The 18959-nt window shown below is 50.4% G+C and overlaps 1 protein-coding gene and 2 long non-coding RNA genes across 5 annotated transcripts in view; 1 reads left to right on the top strand and 2 right to left on the bottom strand.

The window, feature by feature from the left end:
* SLC37A1 (solute carrier family 37 member 1) overlaps window positions 1–2987 on the bottom strand; it is a 66900-nt gene extending 63913 nt beyond the window's left edge. Inside the window, exon 1 of the mRNA XM_059921641.1 lies at window positions 2857–2987. The gene's annotated coding sequence lies outside the window, so the exon portion shown is untranslated. The remainder of the gene's footprint in view (window positions 1–2856) is intronic.
* LOC132365015 (uncharacterized) lies at window positions 2863–11977 on the top strand. 3 transcript variants are annotated; one of them, XR_009503029.1, is made up of 5 exons: window positions 2863–3230; window positions 5952–6545; window positions 7828–8001; window positions 10126–10281; window positions 11705–11977. It is a non-coding gene; the product is annotated as an uncharacterized LOC132365015 (long non-coding RNA). The 3 variants fall into 3 exon arrangements; XR_009503028.1 differs by lacking the exon at window positions 11705–11977 and having other exon boundaries at window positions 5952–6129; window positions 6459–6545; window positions 10126–11610; XR_009503027.1 differs by lacking the exon at window positions 11705–11977 and having other exon boundaries at window positions 10126–11610.
* A 10-nt stretch (window positions 11978–11987) lies between these two features.
* LOC132365014 (uncharacterized) lies at window positions 11988–17551 on the bottom strand. The gene is made up of 3 exons (XR_009503026.1): window positions 17420–17551; window positions 14536–14599; window positions 11988–12880 (listed from the first exon to the last, which is right to left on the bottom strand). It is a non-coding gene; the product is annotated as an uncharacterized LOC132365014 (long non-coding RNA).
* Between the last annotated feature and the right edge of the window lie 1408 nt (window positions 17552–18959).

The raw sequence follows: 18959 nt of genomic DNA, 5'->3' as shown, positions 1-18959 counted from the left end.
CCTCACCTTCCCCAGCTAAAAAATTGGGATGATGGCACCTACTTAGGGTGGTTATAAAGATGAAATGAGTGATCCAGGGACAGCCCTCAGCGCGGAGGAGATGCTCAGTAAACAGCAGCTGGAATCGTTCTCAGTAGAAATCAGGGGAGGAAGGCCCAGGGCTGCAGGCAACCACCCCGTCCCCATCCCCTGGTTCAGAACCCAGCACAGGGCAAGCGGTCAAGAGATGCGCTGAACCAAGCTCCACAAGTGCTTCGCAATGTTTCTGCTCAAATCTCTAGATTTAAAAAAACCGTTTTACTAAAGTTCTGCTCAAAATGAGTGGGCTCCTGTTTGGGCCTAAATATACTTCGAGAAACAATCTTTGAGTGATTCCTTTAGAGTAAAGGATTTGGTCTAAGTTTTACAGCACCTGGAGATGGATGGTCAGAGTCAAGTTCCCTCCTCTGTCCAGACGCTGCTTCTCTAGGTACCTACAGCTCATCTGGAAATATTCTATTGCCATCTATTACATCAACTAATCAATAAACCTCAATTCAATTCTGGTAAAACCTGTAATGTTAAAAAAAAAAAATCCAGAAGACATTGGAAAAGTCAGCAGGAAAAAAAAAATCTTGATTTCCTTTTAAAACCATGGTTCTTACCTCTGTAAAATGGGTGAACTCAAGTGTTATAAGTTTTCACCGTAAGTTTAATTAAGATGTGTAAACATAGAGATTTTACACGTAGGACATTAAGAGCTCGATTTAATGAGGCCCCTTCCTCCAAAGCCTGGACGGTGTCCACTGAAAATCATTCCAGCGAGAGCCGGTCAAGACCTCCAAGGTCATCAGTGACAAATTCCGTGCTCTCCTGTGAGCCCCACTGCCTTGTCGAGGAAGAGGCCCGGAGGCTGGTCCGGGTTGGCTGGATGCTGTGGGGCAAATTCAGGTTGGTCCAGTTTCCCTCAGTCCCCTCCTCCCTCCAACCTGCTTCCTCCCGGCAGGTCTCCTCCAAAGAGAGGGTGGCAGAACTGGAGCAGATCACTTGGTTTAAGCCCCGTTTTTGGCACATAATCCAAGCACATAAAAAGGAAAATGTACTTTAAAAAAACGGCTCTTAATAGGCACCCTTGGAACTCACCACTCCAGTAGGGAAAAGTGTCAGAATACCCAGTTTCATTCTACTGTCAAAGACAGCAACTTCAGAAACACCCCATTAGAGCATCTCTCTTACTATCTAAAATGCACATTTTTATACCCATGTTCCGGAAGTGCCCCACCTAGTCTATAAACTACATAACTATAAAATGGGATGACCGGAGGGCAATACGCATTCTAGAGCCCCGCCCTCAGACGCACTACCTGGGGAACAGTTCCATGTACTCGCTGGAGACGAAAATGAGTCTCAAAAGCAATGATGCCAGAACACAGAAAGGGTCTTCCCGCAACTGAAGCGCTGTGGTCAGTAATCAAAGCAGCCCCAGGCGCTTCTTAAAGAATCTACTTAAAGGCAAGGTTTTTAAAAGTAGATCTTATTTTAAGGCAAATGCAGGGGGCGGGGGGAATGCATGTCCCCCAAGCAAGTTTTCAGACATTTTTCTTTTAGGAGAGAGAGAGAGAGAGAGAGAGAGAGAGAGAGAGAGAGAGGAAAACACAACTTCCTTTTCAGAGAAAACACTTTCTATGGTCTGTGCTTTAAAGGCTGTAAGCAATATTAAAAATGAATGACAATAGCCAGTATTTCTTTCCTGGGCTTAAATACAAAAAGGAATCCTCTACCTGTACCACTTTCTTCCACCAACAAACAGAACCTCAAGGTGGCGGGTACAACACAGAACCTGCAAATGCCGTTCCAAAGTCACATGGTGAGACACTGGAGGTCTAGAGCCCTGGGTTCTCAAGGTTGACCTTAAAAGACATTAAAGAAGGAGCAATGGGGGGAGGGGGAGATCTAACCTAGTTACCAACTCGAACACCCTCACACAATTCAGATTCAAGGGCAGGTGGGCACTTTCCAGACAGAAAGCTCAGGGGGACTAAAGGAAAGGCGGGCTTTGCAATTCCACCCGGAGAAATTCAAACCTGGCGGTGTGCAGAGGGGCCTTCCAGGATCCTGGTCGCAGCCCTAGGTCGCCAGGTCCCCAGGGTCAGCAGCGTGGCTGCAGAGGCTGGGAGGGCCGGCGGGTGCGGGGAGTTGGAAAAAAGAGCCTGACGGTTGGGGCCCCGAGGCCGTGTGACTTTCCGGGGCTTTGAGTCCAGTAAAATCCCTCCAGGAGGCTCACCGGCTCCGGGAACCAGCCGCTCAGACGAACAACCCGAAGGCCCAGGGAGCGGCGCCCCGAGCCTCCCGCGCCTCCCGCGGGCTTGGGCGCCGGCTCCTCCCCGGCGGCCCGTCCCGGAGGAGACTGGCGGGCACGCCCACGTCCCGCCGCGCCGCCCACCCCGCGCGGGGCTCCGCTCTCGAGCCCCGGGCTGGGCTGTCACCGCGGCCGCGCGGGCCGGGGAGAGGGCCCGGAGGACGGCTGGGCTCGCCTCCGCCCGGGGCTCCGGTGGGCGGCTGCCGGCCCGGCACCGGCTCCCCCGGCTCCGCTCGCCGGGTTCCGGGGCGCCCGGCCGCTCCTCCAGCCCCGCCCCCGCCCGCTGCAAGGGCCGCCCCGGGCCCGGAGCCCGCCGGACGCCTCCGCCCCGGACGAGCACAAAGACGCGCGCCCGGCGCAGGGACCCCCGGGCCTCCCCGCCCGTCGCCCGCGCTGGCAGGTGTCGCTCGGCCGCGGCGCCCGAGTCCCGCGGCCCGGCCGGCGCGGGCGGTGCGGACGGTGTCCCCGCGCCGCCCGCTCCCCCCCACCCCAGCCCCGTCCCGGTCCCCGCGTCTCACCTGCGCCCGCAGGCCCGCGCCCCGCCGCCCGGCCCGGCCGCCGCCGGCGCTTCCTGCTCGCGACTTCCTGGGGCGGCGCGTGGAGGCCCCGGCGGCCCTTTCACTTTCCTGAGGCCGCGGGGCGCCCGGCCGGGCGGCGGCGGCGGCGGCGGCTCGGCCCCTCCCCCTCCGACTCATCCCCTCCCCGGAGCGCACCCGGGGGCCCAGCCAGCCCCGGGGAGGCCGGGCGGGGACGCCCCCACGAGGAGAGCCCGGGCCACCGCCGCCCAGGAGTCCTCCCCGCGGTCCCCGCTCCATGCACCTGCCTGCGGGCGCCCGGGCTTGAGTTCAAAACTGACCAAAGAGGAGCTCCCCAAGGACCCTTTGTCCTCAAGGTAAGTCCTCCCCGACAGCAGTGGAGCCGGGCTTCCCGAGAAAGGACCGGCACTAAAGGGGGCCAGCCTTGGTCTCCTGGGCATTATTCTTATTACCTCCTCTCAGGGGTCGGACTCATGAGACTAGCCTCGTATTAAGTGAAAATGGGGCCCACGATCGGCCGTGGTGAACCATCTTTGATCACACCTGTGTGTGTGTGTGACACGCCCCTCACGTGGCTGTGCTGGAGAACCTCACTGGGTCTCAGTCACCTGAACCAGACGGACCCTCCCCGGCGCCATAACAGGCTTCCCACCTCACCCAGGAACAGTGTTCTGCGAATCCCACGCTCACTTCTTGCCCAAAATTGACCTCGGGCACCACCCCCCACAAGCCTGATTATTCTCCTGGGGTACCTGCAAAGCACCCGCGGTAGACACATGGCATCTAAATCCAACCCAGGTGCCCAGCTCCCAGGAAAGCACCTCCCTGGAAGGGCCCAGTGAGGCAGAAAGCATGTTTTGCAGAAGAAATTCCAGGAAGAAGTCTCCCCCTGATTAAAGCAATGCTTAAAGTTAAAACCAATCCAAGCAGGAATAAAGACGCAGATGTAGAGAATGGACTTGAGGACACGGGGAGGGGCAAGGGTAAGCTGGGACGAAGTAAGAGTGGCATACACATATACACACTACCAAATGTAAAACAGATAGCTAGTGGGAAGCAGCCGCATAGCACAGGGAGATCAGCTCGGTGCTTTGTGACCACCTAGAGGGGTGGGATAGGGAGGATGGGTGGGAGGGAGGGAGACGCAAGAGGGAAGAGATATGGGAACATATGTATCTGTATAACTGATTCACTTTGTTATAAAGCAGAAACTAAAACCATTGTAAAGCAATTATACTCCAATAAAGATGATAATAAATAAATAAATAAATAAATAAATAAATAAATAAATAAAACCAATCCAAGGCCCGGCAGTAACTGCCCGAAGAGGTCAGGAGAGCGCGCACAGCCTCCTGGCAAGTACCCACCTCCCCTGCCAGGCCTTCCAGTGTCCCCCGGGGCCCTGCTGTGTTTGGGGACACCCTGCTATCCTTTCCCGTTGGCTGAGTTGGGCGTCGAATGCATCGCTTCTGTAGGCCTCTGAGAAGCGTTCTCAGCGCAAGAAGGAGACCAGCCAGCCTCCCTGTAGCCCTGAGGTTCAGCCGCAGGGTGGCTGCTGGCCCCTCATCCTGCAAGGGAGGTGGCCCGCGCCTCCTGATTTCTCCCTCCCCTTGGCGAGGTCTCTTTCCGCAGACCTCCTCTCTCAGACAGTCCTCCTCCCTTCCCTACCTCTCCGTTCATGGTGATCCAAGCCTGCCCAGCCTGGCACACCTCTCTCTCCAAATCACCCTGCTCTGCACCCGCCCCAGGCTCTGCTCCGGGCTCCTGCTCTCCCCCTGAGCTTCTGCATCAGCCTCCCTGCCTGCAAGCTCTCCCTCCCCAAATCCACTCCTCCACCCCTTCAAATTGCCCTCCTAAAGCAGATGGGACCCTGGCGTTCCTGATGAGAGCCCTTCAAGATCCCCCTCCAGATCAGGAAAGAGCCTCAGGCCTTAGTAGCTGGAAAACAAGACCCTAACCCACTCTTGACTTCACGACCAAAGCTCAGGACCGCTCTTTTAGTTTCCAGGACTTTCTCACACGTTGAGTGGCTATTTCTGCCTTAGCCCTCCAGACCCCGGCTCTTCCTAGTGAGCTCAAAGTTCGAGACCCAGGTCAAGTGTTTGTCTGTTCTCTCAGGCCATCTTCACTGCTTTCCCAGGGCACTGTAGATACCTCTTGCTCCTGACTTAGCACAACAAACTGGTACTGGTTATTTCTAAATCCATCTCCTGGCCCCTAGCCTGGGACTGGAGGGGTTCTCAGGGCCCTGCCCGACTCAGAAGGTCTCATCCACGTTTGTCAACTGCATGAACGGGTGCGGAAGGACTCAGCACAGGGACGCTCCACGTTTCCACACCATTTCTCACCTAGAAAATGACGATGTTTGTTCGGCGCACTGGGGAAAACCAGGCGGACCTGAGGTGGTCTGTATAATATTTGCCGAAAATATTCATCTATTAATTTTACAAAGATTAAAATATTAATCTTTTAGAAAATATTAATTTCTATATTAATCTTTTGTATGATTGTAAGAAACACCTAAAAATGGATTAGGGAAGTTAGTAAATTTGTATGAAATCTCCAAATAAAACAGTTCCCATTTTGAAACGAAAACGTGTGATTGCTTTGATGATCGTATCAGGTGTTAATGCTTGAAATGGCTGCACACAAGCTCAGGACGGGGGCACAGCTGGGGTGTCACCCTGGAGACACTTTCTTGGTGCAGGTAGATGATAACTTTAGAGTCTTTTTAACAATCACGCAAATTTCACAAAAGTTGAAATTATTTTTAAGAATCTGACACTTCCTTTTCTTTCTACATGTAATATTGACATTTCTTGTGCAAATCAATAAATGAATTTCCAACCCAGCTGAACTTTTCATATCCAGCATTTCGAACTCATGACATAGCCTGGGGACCAGTGGCGGTGTGCCCTCCGGCTGCCGCTGCCACAGCCCATGGCCAGGCTTCCAGAGAGATGAGTCCAGGGTGCCCAGACCTGGGGCTGCCCGCTCAACACACCTGCCTGGCCGGGCCTCTGCTTTAACTCGAGACTTCCACGCTTGCTTTGAATTTATTTTGATTTTTATTTCAGAACAAGAGGAACAGACCAAATGAGAGGCACATTCACTCTTATCCAACAGATGTGTCTTGGGTGCCTACCGGGGCCAGAGCGTGCCAGGCACTGAGGCCTCAGTCAACAGGGGCCTTGCCTTTGCAGAATCCACAGAGCAAGAGGCCTGCGGCAAGAGTGGGCTGTCGCCGATGCGAGCGTGAGGAAGGGACTTGGGTTCACTTCCTGGGGCGGCCATAACAAAAGACCTCAGACTGGGGGGCTTAAGACAATGGACGTTTACGGTCTCACAGGTCTGGAGGCCACAGGTCTAGATCAAGATGCTGGCGGGGCCGTGCTCCTTCTGAAGCCTCCAGGGGAGAATGGGTTTTGTGCCCTTCTCTCAGCTTGCGGCGTCGCTGGCAATTCTGGGTGTTTCTTAGCTTGTAGGTGCATCGCTCTAATCGGCCTCTGTTGTCACCTGGCCTGTCTGTGTTCACATCATCTCTTCTCCGTGTGTCTGTGTCTCTGTGTCCCCCCTCTTGTAAGGACACCAGTCATGTTGGACTTAGGCTGTACCCTACTCCGGGAGGACTTCAACGGAACTGACTGTATCCGCAATGATCCTATTTCCAAGTAAGGTCACGTTCAGAGCTTCAGGGAGGGACCTGAGTTTGTGGGGCGTGGCAGGGCGGGGCAGGAGGGGGACATTATTTAACCCACTACGAGGCTAAATAAGTCTGAGCAGGTGGTGGAGAAGGCACTCCCAGGACAAGGGCATCAGGAAGTTGGCACACGAGGCCTGAAGAGGCCAGGGGAGTGAGCCATTACTGGAACCCAGGGCGCTGAGGCTGTAGAGGGACCCCCTGGACCAGGGCAGCGCTTTGGTAGAGGCGCAGCAGCGGGGAAGAAGCAGGGAGTCCACAGCCCCACTTCCCCTCCTGCCCTCCAACTGCCCTGATCTAGGAGGGGGGGCGGAGGCTGGGGGAGCCCCCCTGACGCAGTGCAGCCCAGGACAGATGTGGTCGTTCCCCGCCAGGAGCTCCCAGCTAGTGGAGAGGTCAGACGACAGGTCACCAGCGATCATCACAAGGCTGTGTCACACAGTGCAGTAGGGGACACGGGGTGCAAAAGAGGGTCACCTGACCCAGGCTTGATGGTCACAGGAGGTGACATCTCAGCAGCATACAAGGAGTTGGTCAAGCGCTCGGGGAAGAGAAGGGACATGGTCTGTGCAGAGGGAGCACAGCGTGGACAAAAGCCCTCAGGCTGGTATGGGGAGCGGGGAATGGAGCAGGGAAAGGGAGCGGGGAGGGCTGAGGACCCTGGCAGCGACCTGGGCCCAAGATGATGGTTGTCTGGGAGCGCAGACTTAAGGAAGGCCCAAGAGGTGAGAGAAAGCAGAAGAAGGAGCTGGGATGACACCCAGCTGTCTGGCTTGGGCAGCTAGCTGGATGGCGGCATCTTCGTGGAGAGAGGCGACAGACAAAGGACAGACAGACTTGAGGGGCAGGGTGCGGGCAAGGAATTAATTTATACTTGTTGAGCGTTTGGTTCCCATGGGGTGTCTCAGTGGGGCTGTTGACTGGGGTTGGATGTGTGAGTCTGGAGTCTCTGGAAGAATCCTAGGTGGGTGAGAGAGGCCTGATACAGACAGCAGGGGAGGAGAAAGCTTGCCTGGGCGGCAGGGGTGGGGGTGGGGGGGTGGGGGGTGTGCGGGCGGGTGGAGGCCTGGGTGGTGGTGAGGAAGGAGAGCAGAAAACCATTTCAGGAAGGTTGGCTGCGCTGGGGAGAAGTGAAGGGCCCAAAGCTGGAGAAGGACTCAGGGGGGAGGAAGGACATTTCTTAAACGCAAGGACATTTTCTTTTTCTTTTCTTTTCTTTTCTTTTTTTTTTTACTATTTCTTTCTTTATTTAGGCTGTGCCGGGTCTTAGTTGCGGCGTGCATGTGGGATCTAGTTCCCCCTTCAGGGATCGAACCCGGGCCCCCTGCGTTGGGAGTGCGGAGTCTTACCCACTGGACCACCAGGGAAGTGCATGGACATTCTCAAGCATAGACAGAAGTGGAGAGAACATTATAAAGAAGCCCCAGGTACCCATCGCCTGGCTTCATCAATGATCAATGCACCACCAATTTTGTTTCCTGTCTGTCTTGACCCACTTCCTGCCCCAGGATATTTTGCAGAAAATCCCAGAGGTTATATTTCACCTGTAAAGTTTCAGTGTGTATCTCTAAAAGATACAGTTTTAAACATAATCACTCTACCGTCATCAGGGCTCCCCAAGCAAGAATAATTCCATAATAGCGTCAAATACCCAGCCTGTGTTCTCACTCCCCTGAGTGCCCTATAAATGGTCTCATTCTGTCAGTTTATTTTCAGATGGGGACCCAAACAGTCCACACGTGTATTGTCTGATGTGTCTCCTAGGTCTCTCCATCTGGAGATTCCCCTGCATCTTTGTCCTAAGCAATTTCTTGCTGTTGTCACGGAGGCCAGGCCATTCTTCTTGCAGAGTTTCCTACACTCTGCATTGTGCTGACCCCATCTTTATGATATGGTTGAACATATTCTTTATGTACTTCCTGTGTACTACCTGAAATTGGCAAGGAGCTCCCGAGGCTTGATCAGATTCGGGTCGATTCAAGCCAGTGAGGCATCTGGCATCTGGTCATCTTCTGCCGTACTTAGACGTTCCTTGCCTAAGTTCATTAATTCATTAGAAGTAGAATTCATAGTTGTGAAATGGTGACATCATAATTCCGTTGTTTCTTTTTTATTTGCTAGCCTACTTCTATAAAGAGAAACTTACCCTCATCAGTTATTTAGCTAACTCTGAAGCACAGTTCATATAGGAAAGGCAGGATACATGTGGAATTCCTTTATTTGCCACTTGTCAAAATAATGAGCTGGCTTTCTACTATTCTTCAAAAGTTAGCCATGAGTTTTCCTTTGTTCTGCTTTTTTATTCTCCGCACTAGTGGGCTGAGCCACAGTTGCTGTATTTGCATCTATTCCAGTTACTCTCCTTGTTGAATCGCATTGGCCAGGGAGTCCTTCTGACATGAGCCGGGTACCTTTGATAGTGTCCTTGCTTTCTAGGGTGACAAGATGTCCTCACAAGCTCATTCCATGCACCTCCTGCCCCAGACCTGGAAATCAGGCCCTCCTCCCGGGAGGCCCAGGTCCCAGAGCAGCCAGAAGGGAGGGTGGGCGTGGACACATCCAGGAAAGGGGACTGCGTGCTTGAATGACACATGTCCCTCCAGAGGCGGAAAGACAAGGAATCCAGAATATGTGAGGAGGAATGAGCCTCGGGTTGGAGAAGAGACGATGGAAAAAGGGCAGAGAGCCGTCACTTTGCGGGTGGGCAGGCACGAGGGGAGGGTTCTTCCCTCTGTCTCCTTTGCCGCAGAAGGGAGTCAGTTGTGAAAGTGAAGAGGGAGGTGTTTTGGGGAAATCGAGAGGGTTCCGGGGAACCATTGGGAACCCTGGGCAGGTGTGGCCCGGAGACGAGACGGAAGGTCACGAGACAATGAACTTCTCTCAGCGCCGATCTGAGAGGTGGTGCCAGCGTGTTCGTGAGCCCCAGCGGCGCTGAGAGAGAACAGACAGGTGGACAGCTCCACTTGGAAGGGTCGGCTTTCGCCGCCCCCAACTCGCAGGGAAGACTCACTCCTTTTCCCTGGTCTTAAGAAAGAGGTAACTCTGACACCTGCTGGAGGGTTGGGTCATCCATGGTAGAGAGGCACTAGGAATGCAAACCTACTATGTGCAAAACAAGCTCTGTGCTACTAGTGGGCGTTGCAAGGGGAAATAAGACTGGAAAAAAGGACCTTCTGCCCAGAAGCTCTGTCTCTGCAGGGAAAGCACGAGGCGTGTGCATCCAGGGAGGAGCAGATATTGCCTGGGGAGGGCGGAAGCGGGCCGAGGGCTCCCTGTAGGGAGCTTTGAGGATACGGGGCTTCAGAGCTCGTGAAAATGCCTCCAGCTTCGAAAGCAGAAAAGCATGAAATATTATTAGAGAGATAAGGAAACAGAGCGTGTTTCCTGACCATGAAGGAGTTTCATTTTATCTCCACTGATCAAAAAGCAAGAATTTTAGCAGTACGGGGCGCTCAACCGGTGAGCCGGGGAGACTTTTGGTTCCGTTGCTAATGTTGTTGGTAAAGAACAGAATGAAGAGCCTCCCACTAGAAGCACGTCTTGTATTCCAGGCAGACAAGAGTCCACACGCCAAGGAGCCGTAGCCTGACCAAGAATGGAGGAGCAGGTCTGCCGGGTCCCCAGGGGCCCAGAGAGGAGACGGCCAGGCCTCCGGCCGCCTGGGGCTGCAGATCTCTTGATTCGACCCTAGATGACTCACGTATTCTGTGAGTCACCCCTTCTGTCCCCACCCAAGGCTCTCCTCCTGGATGGGAAAAGCCCAGGCAGCAGCCTTAACAGCACTTAGAATTATCCTCGGGGATGTCAGAGAGCTAGATCTCGTCTGCAAAGCAAGAGGTCTAAGCTGGACAGTAAAGTCGCAGTGTACTCGTCGTCTTTAGAAACGTGGAGAAAAGGCTAAGAGTGGAAAGCAGTTGCCTCTGGGCTGTGAGAAGAGGCACAAAAAGGACAAAGCCGTGTATTTTCAAACAAACAGAATAAAAATAAACATTAATGTTAAAAAAAAAAAAAGATAGAACGATGTGCTTAGCCTAGGCAATGGCTTGTTAGCGCTAGGATTTTAGACCCCGTGATACCCGAGTTAGGACGCATTTGGGGGAGAGGAGCTATGATAACACCTAACACTTGAGGCAACTGCCATTTGCGAGGGTGGTCCTTGGCAAACTGCTCGTGTAAGACAGGTGGGCAAATGCCCCTGCTTCCAGGGCCCTGGCAGTTTTTCCTAGTTGAGAGCTTTCTTGCTTTTCTTCTGTATTGGGGTGAGGGGAGTGGTCGCTGGAAGATGCCTGAGTGCCTTGGGCGTAGCTGGACCCTGACTCCAGCGGGGCTGCTAGAGAGGCTTGCGATGAATGCAGGGACTTTCGCTTCCATCAGTCAAGTGTTCCTGGCAGTGGAGCTCCCCTCTGGAGCTCACGTGTTGCCCGAGTCCGCTGTAAATTCCTCCTAGTTTTAAGCCTATAAGGTCGTAGCAGGTCAGGGACAGGGAAATAGGAAGCTGGTCCATCAACCAGGGAGTCACCCCTCAGCTGAGCTAGTGCAGATAAATAGGATAAGCAAGTTGGAATATTTTTATAAAGTCTCAGCAAGGCTCGATACTTTTCAGCCTAGGTGTGGTTTGGTAAAATATGTGTTATAAACCAAGGGGCTGTACTTTAAATCTCCCTCTGGGCCTGTATTTGGTGCTTTACGCAGAGAGGGTACTTTTACGTGAAACAATATGTTAACAGCCTGGTAGGAGAATGCAATTACAGTGGACCCTCTGTATCCTTGGGTTCTGCATCTGTGGATTCAACCAACAATGGATGGAAAACATTCGAAAAACAAAAATTCCAGAAAGCTCCAAAAAGCAAAACTTGAAGTTGCCGCACACCAACGACTATTGACACAGCACTGACATTGTATTAGGTATTAGAAGTCATCTAGAGATGATTCAAAGTATACGGGAGGATGTGTGTAGGTTATATGCAAATAGGCCATTTTATATAAGGAACTTGAGCATCCTTGGAGTTTGGTATCTGCGGGGTGGGCATGGGGGGGAGGGTACTGGAACCCCAACAGAAACCGAGGGACAATTGTACTCCTGTTCTCTCTACCAAACCTTAGCGGTCTTGTCTACCCATCTTTCCCCAGCCAACATGGAGCCTGGGAAAGTCCGACCTTGCACAGCGAGGGTCCTTGCCCAGTCAGCTGAGTCTACCAGGGGGTAGACAGGGGGTGACCGTCCACAGAGGCAACTTCTCCTCACAGCCTCCACTAATGACCTCGGCTCTTGCTGTGGTCACAGGAAGACTTGGCCCTGGGCTCCTCCAGTTGCTACATTTTCTAGTTCACCCATTGTTTAACTCCTACGGTTGAAACCATTAGTTTTTAATCTTTATAATCAAAATCCTTTCTAAAAATAAACTCATGTAACTCAATCATAAATGCAATTTATTGGCTATGGTATTTTTTCTTTACTGTCACTCGGGATCATCTTTCTGAACACCAGCCATGATCCCGCAGTGTACGGTGGCCTGGCAGGAATCTGGAATCTGGGGCTCTGGAATCTGAAGATGCAGGTGCAGATCTTGACTCCACACATAGTGCTGGGGGACCCTGGGGACACCACTGCACCCCCCTGAGCACCAGGACTTCCCGGGGCTGACTTGAGGGTGAAGGAGGTCATGTGTTAGGATGTGGGCTCCACGAAGGCAGAGATTTTTTACCTTTTTTGCCCAACAGTGAATCCTTATCACCTAGAACACCTGGCACAGCGAAGAAGACACTCAGTAAACCCTGGTTGTTGAATGACGAGTCACAAGTGTGAGTCAGAGCACAGAAGCTGTGGAAGCACAGCAAATTAGGGTGAATAATTATCATTCGAGGACATAGGTTGGGGGTTGAGGGTGAGCGAGAAGTACAGAGTCCCTTTCCTCAGCTTAATTTGTTGATTTGCCATTTTGTCCTAAAGAAATGGGGTTTGTTTCACCTCTTCCTCATCTTCAATATGAATCCGGTTAAGGTTTGGTTATGTGGCATAAAGTTAATAGAGGTTTTAAAGCCAAATATACCTTCAAAGTTCCTGTGGATCACTTCACAGCCATCCTTCTGCCGGCAAAGCAGGAGCCTCGGTGGGAGGACATAGTGCTGCTTCTGTACCCAGGAGAGTCAAAGTGGATCCCAGCCCCCAACGGCCATGTGCCCCCCGCATGTGGACGGCAGAATTCCCGGCCTGTCCGCGGCCACGGCTGTGCCCATGCTGGCGCTACGAGGTGTGTCACGTCAGGAATGCTCTTCCTCTAATGTCGTGGCACTGAGTCCTCCAACCTGTAAGACGCTGTCCTTGTTACAAAGATGACCAGGACGGTCCCAGGAGCTCACTATCAAGTTGGTATAAAACCACGGAGAACCTCAAGCCACAGAACCTGAAAATCCCCCCAAATCCTTAACAGGTCACAAATTTTCTGGTTTTAACTTAAACAACAATTTAAAAACTTGGGGAAAAAAATCATGATTTTATAATTTTTATGAACTGAACAATATTTTGAACATAAAAGAACAAATCAAAGGAATGCAGTGGTGAAATGATCCTTACCTAACTGATTTTGCTTAACAAACGCATATTTTTACATTTCCATTCTTTTCGATGGGGAAACTTTCAGGGTCCCTGCACAGAGACCCTGCACCCAGTGTGATAGGTGAGCAGCTCCAGGCAATGAGTTCCAGCACTGCCTGGCGGTGGTGGCCGGGGGCCTATTGTGGTCCAAAGTGGGTCCCAGCCAGGTTCTTTTTGGTGCTGGATCTCGGTGCTTAGCTGGCGTGGATGCCAGTCTAGGAAACCTGAAACTACCAGCCTGGTTTATGACCTTCCTCAATCTCCTCTCTGTAGAGGGGGAAGGAAATGACTTCTTCATCTCTCCTGATGACTATGTTTGGTCCTCAATTGCCTAGAGGCTTGTCCTAGCAGCTAGAGCCTCAAAAACTGGGCCTGGGGAGGAGAGGAAGACATACAGACAAGCAGGAATGCCAGAGCCATAGAGGAGAGGCCAGCACCCAGAGCTGAGAAAGGGCTTTTGGGGGTCATCCCAGAGCAGGGGGGAATGAGGTACCCAGAAAAGACACCTGAAACAGTATTTTCTTAGTAACACAATGGAGTACAATTTCCTTAAGTAACACCCCCTACATACTTCAAACTTGTATTAAACATTCCCAATTCATTCTTTTATCAAATCTTGATTGAGTCAAGATAATTTTGGTATATCCTTAAGGTGACATACTTTTCAGTCTTTTAAACACTTTTGAAGAAGTTTGGACATGTCACCCCATAATGGTAAGTGATAATGGCAAGTGATAAATAAAACGACTTCAATTAAGTACAAACATTATATATACCCATTCAAAAAGCCTGGGAGGGCGCGCACCAGATGCCAGCAGTGGCATCTCTCTCTGGGAGGCGGGGTTAGTGGTCATCTTTACTTTCTTCTTTATACTTTACTCTATTTCCCCAATTTGCCAAGAGCGTTTAGTAATTTTTAATAATCCGAACCTAGGCTCTGCGCTAGACTGCGGGGGTCAAGGCCCTGGGGCCCTTAGGGAGGCTGACCCTGAAACACAAGTCACAACTATGCAAGGAGGGCAACAGGCACAGCCAGAGGGTTGGTCAGAAGGGGCCTGAAGCAGTCGGGAAAGACGTCCCCAGGAGGTGACATCTGGGTAAGGTATTAAAGTTGAAGAACTATTCCTGAGGTAGAGAAACAAAACCCAGGTAGGTCTTGCATTTCAGAAAGAAAGAACGACTTACACGGATCTCTGAGGGTGTCCTGGAGAAATGCGATCTAAATAGTTAACAACAGCTAATGTAGATGGAGAATGAGCCTTAGGGGAAAGTGCTTATCTTCACAAATAATCAAGGAAGTACAAAGTAAAGGCACCAGGAGATGCCGTTTTGCCCAGCAAATTAGCAAAGAAGAGAAATGACTTACAGCAGACCAGGAAGCAGCAGGAATCAGTCACTCTGCTGGCGAGAGCGGGCCCAGGCCGGCCGTTCTAAAAGGCAATGTGGTAGTAGGTATTCAGTCTTAAGGTTCCTTCCCACCGGCCCAGTAGCTCTTCATTCTCTATAACCAAATTCTACAGAGTGGGATTTGAGATGTGCACAGAGATCTCTGCACTCAGGTGTCCAAGGTGATTCTCTTTATGTCTTCATTCATTCCTTTATTTGGGGAAGTAGGTTCCCAGGTATTTGTGTGTGACTTTGCCACATCACCGACACATACGAATGTGTATTCTTCTGTGTGCATCAAATATTGTACAATCGGTGAATTAAAGATGTGAGTTAAACTGACACATTACATTTCTCCAGCATCTGGCGTTTCCAGAGCATTCTCATTCTCACCGTCTTATTTGATCCTTACGACCTCCCGCAGGTTGGGTAGGGTGAGCCTGATTCTGGGAAGAGTGGATGTGTCACTCAGCCTGCAGCCTCCTCTCCTGCTCCTTGCTCAGAGAGACTGATCTATCCTTAGGCCTAGAAGGTGCAGCCCCTTGTACCATGGGATCTCCCACCACCACTACCACTGGCCAGAGCAAGGTGACAGGTAATATCAAACATAGAAGCAAACTTCCTACCCACTAGTCGGAAAGGACATCCATTCTAGGTTGAGGCACTAACATGTAGCCATCAGATATCATAGTTTTGGTAATTTTTTAAATAGCATGGATTAATGTCAAATTTGCCCCAAATGGGTCTGTACTTTTTCTTCCCTCTGTTCCTCATAACCCCCAGTATATGACCAGGGACCCAGCACACACTAAGCCATAGTTATTTAACTGACGTACTGAGAGAGCCCCTGGAAAATGGAATCTGATTTAAGGAGAATTAAAAAAACAAGATATGAGCTAGAAGAAAAAAAGAATGAGAAATTGATATACTTTACCTTTTTTTTTTCTTTCCCAAGGGTTGCATAAAGTACAACTCTGTTACAAAATGCTACCTAACACCACTATCACAAGCTTCTTTGATTGAGGGCTTACTGTGTGCCGGGTACTGCTATGGTGGGGGGGTGGGGAGCACAGGTGAGCACAGTCTGTGCCCTCAAGTTGTTGCCCAACATGAACGCGAGCCGGCCCAACTTCCTGATGTCTCTTGGCTCCACCTGTCTGACTGCATGAACCCATCCGCCCACTGCTGATGATGAATTACTGAATACTCCCACTACCTGGATGGAAAAGAATTTACTTCCTTTCTGGACTACAGCATTCTCAATATCCTTCCATGAAACCGCATACCTCACGTAGGTGTGTAGGGGTGTGTGTGTGAGTGTGTGTGTGTATCTGTTTATTTCCTCCTTGTCAGTTGTCACCTTTATAAGAGACATAACCTCAAACAGTTAAAAGAGTTCCTTTTACGTAAGGATCTACTCATCTATATCTTTCTAGAAACTTCGGTCTCTTCCCATCCTCATGTGTATCAGTGCTAATGGATATAAGCATTAAACATAATCTGTTTTTCACAGACTATCTTCTGATTGTCACGATTACCTGGTTGAACCATCTTTGGCAGTTTGATCCTCTCCGGGAAGACACAATTGAAAATGACCAAGACAACCTGAAGTCAGAACTTCCCCAAAGACCCATGGATAGACAGAACGTGCTTGGTTACTATACGAGTAACCACAGTGTAATTATTAACAATAATAGCTAACATTTACTAAGTGCTGAGTAACAATAGTACAATTATTAATAATAATAGCTAATATTTACTAGGTGTTTTACTGTGTGCTAGGCCCGTGCTAAGCTCATTACAGACATCTTATTTAGACCTCACAACAGCCCTAAAAGGGCAGTGAACTATTACCTCCGTTTTACAGATGGGTATAAATTGGCTTCAGAAAGAAGCAAACAGAGCTAGGATTTCAAACCTGGGTCTGACTCCTACCCACTAAATGCCATAAAAACTCCATTTTAAAAAAGAAGTTACAGGCCTGTGTTTTTATATCTACCTATAGATATACCTAAAAGTGTATGTTTATAAATGTGCATATATATATATATATATATATATATATATATATATATATAATAGTTCAATGCTCAAGAACACAAGTATTTTAATAAACAACCACACATTTCCACACTGAAGATGGGCCTGAATTCATTTGGCGAAAAGTCCCTGCTTTCTACCTGAGCAGTTTGTAAACAAACACAGAAACAGCCCTGTTTGCATTCTGCCGACCCCCCCTCCGCCCTGTCCTCCACGGTCCAGAAGGGACAGGCTCAGCGCCTCAGCCAGTCGCCATGGCAACTGCCAGGCAGCCCCGACCCAGCTCGGAGGTGGGTCAGAAAGGTGTGGAACACGGGAAGCGGACCCCCAGGAGGCCTCCAAGTCACCTTCCTCCCCCGGGGCGGTCCCACCGTAGAAGCCGAAGCCACGATCCCCAGCCCCTCTGGGCAGAACCATGGATCGCGTTTCCTTCACTCCTTCTTTTGGCGGGGGTGGGAGAAGCAGAGAGAGGAGGGTCTCATTTATATTTAAGAAAAGCAAGAAGATAATTTCTGCCTGGGGGAATGGAGCTGGGAGGAACCGTGGTCCTTCACCTTCTCCGCTCACCTGAAGCCCTGCCGCCTCGCCCCTCCCTTCTCCACGGAGGGCTCATCTGCGCACGCTCCCTGCAGTGGAGGGATGGGGGAGGGGGAGGGGGAGAGGGAGGGGGAGGGGGGAGGGGGAAAGGAGAGGATGGGAACCCCCTCTCGGGGGGTGATGGGAAGGGCCGGCTGGGGGATTAGGGGAAGTGCCTCCCTGTCAAGGTTGAGAAGTAGGATTTCCTCCTTTTTCCAGTGAAGAAACTCCTCCTAGTGAGGCCTCACCTTTCTGTCTCTGGGGAAGGACGAGGATGAGCTATGCCGCAGTTTCGCAGGCCTTCGGATTTTGAAATCGCTGCTTCTGTGATCACCAAGTACTTGCGTGTCACGTGGGGCTTAAGGGTCAGGGAGTTTGGGGCTGCCCCGCCTCAGGTTGGCCTAATGAGGTGTTTCTGGACTACGCAGGTCTCATAGGGAGAGGGTAGGTGGGGCTTTCTACCTGCCCTGAGCGGGGAGCAGCCTCTTTCTGGAAGGAGTTTCTGGGCTCTTTGCTGCAGGAGGCTGGGAGGCCGGTCCTGATGTTTACCTGATCTTGCCTTATTTGGACGATTGCTAAACCTGCAGGGTAGTGAAATTACTATAGATTGACTGAAAGATTTGGGTGGGTGGGGAGGATTCTGACTAATTTGCATAAGCCATAAATCAAGTTGTAAATTTTAGGATCTAATAATTCAATGGCTAGGCACCCAGCTGCTTATGATGTGATCCAGGGCAGGGTGTGCTTAAACCACTTTCTGAGTCTTTTAATCGAAGGTTCTTTGAGCCAGTGGTTCTCTGCTTGGTAGATGGTTAAAGTCACTCCCAGAAAAGCATAGTTATTCCTTTAAATCAGAGATCTGGGGGGCAGTAGAGTGTAGTGATTTACAGCAATAGCTTGAGTCAGATGGCATGGTTTGAATCCCACTGGCTATGTGATTTTGAGCAATGTCTTTACCTCTCTGTGGCTCCCTTTCCTTAGCTGTACAATGGAGAAATGACAGTGAGGATTTGTTAAGATAATTCATATATAAAACTCTTCAAACACTGCCAGCACAGAGTCAGAACTTAGCAAACATTACTCACTGGCATTTTTAGAGAAAATTTGAAAGTTGAATTTCTGACATTTATTTTTATATGCAAAAAAGCTAACATCTGGTTGCATATTCTTGATGGTATTACCACTCCAGGTCTCTAATATTTAACATATTTTGAGGTATTATTATAAAAAGACACACCCCACTGTAGTAAATGTGGCAACTGACAAGTATAAAGAAGAAAATCATAGTCATCTGTCCTTCTAAAGTCCCCACTTTTTCCCACAAGGAAAACTGTTAATTTGGGGTGTTTACAATCTTTTTATCTTTGCAACTAACAAACAATATAATTGTAGGGTCTTGTGTGTTAATTTGCTTGTACATTTATTTTTTCAGTAAGTGATGGATTTGGGCCTGAGATGTGGTTAAGATTGTAACCTTCCATTATGCTATTGTTTCAGAGGGAAAGGTTGGCATGCTATGTGTTCTGGAAGATCTGTCGATTATTCAGCTATTCACCTCATGGATTTGGCCTTTGTGTTTACTCAGGCACTGCTACCCTCCCCCATCTCCCCATCCCCCAGCAACATCACACAACACACCTGGGAGGGGGCTGGGTGGGTGTGAGGAGAACTTTCTACTAATGATATGTGATTTCTTTGTTAGATCTTCATTGATGTCATTATATAGCTATCATAATAAATAACCATACATTAATAAAATACCATTTTTGATCCCCAGGGCAGCTCTTT

The sequence above is a fragment of the Balaenoptera ricei genome, chromosome 4, assembly GCF_028023285.1.
Source record: "Balaenoptera ricei isolate mBalRic1 chromosome 4, mBalRic1.hap2, whole genome shotgun sequence".
NCBI lineage: Eukaryota > Metazoa > Chordata > Mammalia > Artiodactyla > Balaenopteridae > Balaenoptera > Balaenoptera ricei.
Note: the sequence above shows the minus strand (reverse complement) of the source record. Positions and strands in the feature narration are given on the sequence as shown.